Source organism: Apium graveolens, chromosome 5, assembly GCF_009905375.1.
Source record: "Apium graveolens cultivar Ventura chromosome 5, ASM990537v1, whole genome shotgun sequence".
In the NCBI taxonomy this organism is placed as follows: Eukaryota; Viridiplantae; Streptophyta; class Magnoliopsida; order Apiales; family Apiaceae; genus Apium; species Apium graveolens.
In genome coordinates this window covers 290467189-290471008 of record NC_133651.1, presented here as the reverse complement: position 1 = coordinate 290471008, position 3820 = coordinate 290467189, and the positions used below count along the sequence as shown (strand labels likewise).

The following is a 3820-nucleotide window of genomic DNA, read 5'->3' as shown; positions in this document are numbered from 1 at the left end:
CCAAAATTGACTCGTATCAAAGTGGTACCAAGAGGGGGTAAAAGATGTCAAATTGCATGTATATGATCTTAACATGTCAGTTATACCAATATATGGTGGCAAGTGACTCTTATAGGTTGAAAACTGCCTCTAATATGGTGAAAAGTGACTTTCATGGTTGATTAGAGCCAAAATATGGCCCAAAATTGAATTATATGAAAGTGTTACAAAAAAAGTGATAAAAGGATGTCAAATTGGATGTATATGATGTTAACATGTTACTTGTACCAATATATGACGGCATGTGACTCTTATAAGGTGCAAAATCACTTCAATATGGTGTAAAGTTACTCACAAGTTTGATTTGGGCTAAAATGTGGCCCAAAGTTGACTCCTATAAAGTGGTACCAAGAGGTGATAAAAGGATGTCAAATTGGATGTATATGATGTTAACATGTAAATTGTACCAATATATGGTGGTAAATGACTCTTATAGGGTGCAAAATCACTTTAATATGGTGTAAAGTTACTTACATGGTTGATTAGAGCCAAAATGTGGTTCAAAATTGATTCGTATAAAAGTGATACCAAGAGGTGGTGAAAGGATGTCAAATTGGATGTTTATGATGTTAATATGTTAATTATATAATATATAGTTCCAAATGACTCAGTCATTCCAAAACTTTGAACAAAATTAATCATAACTTTGTTATACATATTGTAGTTCATACCTACCATCATCGCACACAAATCTAACAGCAATCTGTAAATTGAAAAAAATATTAATAAGGTTACGAAATGATCACTTGAATCAAGCAAAATTGTGAACATAGAACAAAGCATTTTGAATTATGCACCCTTTTTCAACTTTTATTTCTTATGAGGGTAAAAAATCAAGAGGGTGGCCTATATAAACACATCGTATATGTCCAATCTTTACAATTCGAAAGACAGGATTAAACTAAGATTCGCATATTAGTACTACCAAATTGTACTTATCTGCAAGAATTTACCTGCAAGTGAGTTTAGACGGTCCAGGTGAAGTATTCGTAGCCACTTTGGGACGTCTTGGTTCAAATGTATACCAGCAATATCCTACAATTTTACAATTAATTAAATAAACAACATTTGGCTTCAAAAGCAGTCACCAAATCCGTAGTTAATGCAAGAATTTTTATAGTACCGGGAGTCCAATACAAAACTTATCTAGTTCATATGCTTACTTAACAATTACATACAGTAGTTGAGTGACTTCCATATACACAAATAGATGTAAGAGACCATTTAAATCTATCAATGCAAAGTTGGTGGCATTGGTAACAAATTCCCACACCACTTTGAATCTATATCAACAGATATTTATCATAATGATCAACAATGTGTCCACGATCCTTGATTTATCTATTTTGTAGGTGAATCATAGAATAGGAAATACCCGCATAATGTGCATAAGACTTGTTAACTCAGAGGATCATCATTTAAAGAAAACCTTGTGGAAAGTATGTACACCATACACCCTGAAAACGTATGGGAAGTATGAAAATCATCGTGTCCCAACACGTATAACAGGAACAACAAGATCAACAATTGAGAAGTAAATATTGCTTGTTATTGTCAATGTGTTTAGTTGCTGACTTAGCTAATGTCTTACAACATTAGTAAAAGTATAATAATATATAAGCAAGTCTCGTCCAGTGGTATGAAACATACTCTAATGTTCAATTCTACAAAATTCTTATAAAAAGCTATACATAAAGAAATGAGGTGTCATTAGTTAGTAAATTTAAGCATTTGAGATCTAAGCATTTGAAAATGGGTTCTTAATTTTTTTTTGCAAACACAATAGATTGTAGCTCAATAATAGATCATAGAAGATGTTCCCACTAATTATGTATAATCTGCTACAGCAAAGTTATGAGTCATTGACCAACTGAAAATGGTGGACTCTCACCTCTAATAAATACTTTCACCTGTAATAAATGAAGTACACATGATATCAGATCATTACTTTTGACTATACAGAAGCTAAGATCATGCTTAAAAAAATGTTTTAGACCTAATATCATTGCTCATACAAAGCTGATTGAATAAACATAATTCACATAGACAATGAATGATAAGTACATGAAATGTAATGATCCCCATGTTTAACACGCACTAACATGAGATTATATTGTGTAGTAATTATACTTTAGGATTAAGTTAATGGTCATCAACCAAACTGAATGAAACTTCATATAACTTAAAACATAAAAGAACAATTTATCACTAAAACAAACCTAATAATGGGAACCACTACACTATAGAATCTTAAGTAAAACAAAAAGGAATAAAATATCACAAAAATTGACCTGATAAAGAGCGAGAAAGCTCATATATCTACATATATGATTAGTGTGCATCATCTTGTGGACTTTACTCACATCATACCCTTCTTCTATAGCCTTCTCCACTAGCTGATTGTATATCCCTACATCTAAATGTGGTTGCCTGCACAATATCTATAAACAACATGTTTAATTATAATCACCAATAACAGGAAATACAGGAAAGAAAGGACGAACCCAAAACTTGACCTTAAGCTTAGCCTCGTCACTTTCACTATCAACCTTATAATCACTTTATTTAATAAACCCTCTTTTTCCATCACTCCATGTCTCATTCAATACATTCACAGTCCCATCTTAGTAAGACAAACAAAAAATAATGTTATCGAAAACTCTCTTAAAGACTTGAATTAATAAAACGGAGTTTACATAAGATATGTATGAAGATATACTTTCCATCAACAAACTCACATGTTTATTAACAATGAAAATGTCCAAAAAGTCTCATAAATCTTTAACCAAACACTTAAACTGCAAGAATATAGAAAAATGAGATTCAACAAGAATTACTCTATCAAAATCATCACCATCTTTTATAAATATCGATCCAACGACAATTACGTACATAAGTTCTAAAATTCTAAAGAGGACTTTAATCAAACACCTTATATGCATTATGTACCTTGATGTTAGTGAGAACTATGAAATTTTTTGCAAGCAATTCCTCATAAATTTCAGAAGCTTGATTTTCTAGCTTGAGAATCTTGATTTTTCCGTCACGAATGTTACGAATCTGAAAAAAGCACCATTTATAAATTGTTAGTTCAAATCTTATAAATTTTTAGTTCAAATCTTAAATATCTTATACGATAAAATGAGCTTGCTTTAAATATAAATCAAGAGGACAAAGAACAAAATAGATTAGGAAGGAAAGTAGGATTTTAAGGTTACATCAAGATGTGTGTGAAGAAGAACCTGACCTCAAAAACTGAGCTTCACACTCGACCGTAAGATGGAAAAGCAGGTGGAAGTCAGCTCTAAGCAACAATAGGTTGAAGTCATCTTCAAGCGACACGTATTAAACAGCAAGATCAACGATGGAGAAGGGAGCAGAGAGATGTGAGCATATGAGGGGAAACAATGAAGTGTGCACAAACCGTATATGAAGGGTTGAACAACAGGAGGAAAGAGGAGGGCATATAAGTAAATTCAGTTAGCAAAAGGAGGACATAAAAGTAAACTCACTATAAAAAAGCCTTTTGGCTTTATAAGTTAATAGATGTTACCTTAATTCAGTTTATAAACCAAAGTGATCGGGGGCACATTTACTAATTAATCTTTGTGTCTAGTGTGTTGTGTTATTTTCTTTACATGAATTCGAAAATAGTAATATTTCTTTTATCTCTATCCATTCTTTACATAATTACATGGTTTTGTATTTGTTAGCATGGAACGTGTTTATAAATTTAGTAATTAATTATATTATATTTATTAAATTATATGATTTGTTCATG

General features: G+C 31.5%; 1 long non-coding RNA gene across 1 annotated transcript; it reads right to left on the bottom strand.

The window, feature by feature from the left end:
* Positions 1 to 492: 492 nt before the first annotated feature.
* LOC141661826 (uncharacterized) lies at positions 493 to 3462 on the bottom strand. Its single transcript, XR_012550149.1, has 5 exons — positions 3287 to 3462; positions 2989 to 3099; positions 2331 to 2480; positions 993 to 1074; positions 493 to 742 (listed from the first exon to the last, which is right to left on the bottom strand). It is a non-coding gene; the product is annotated as an uncharacterized LOC141661826 (long non-coding RNA).
* Between the last annotated feature and the right edge of the window lie 358 nt (positions 3463 to 3820).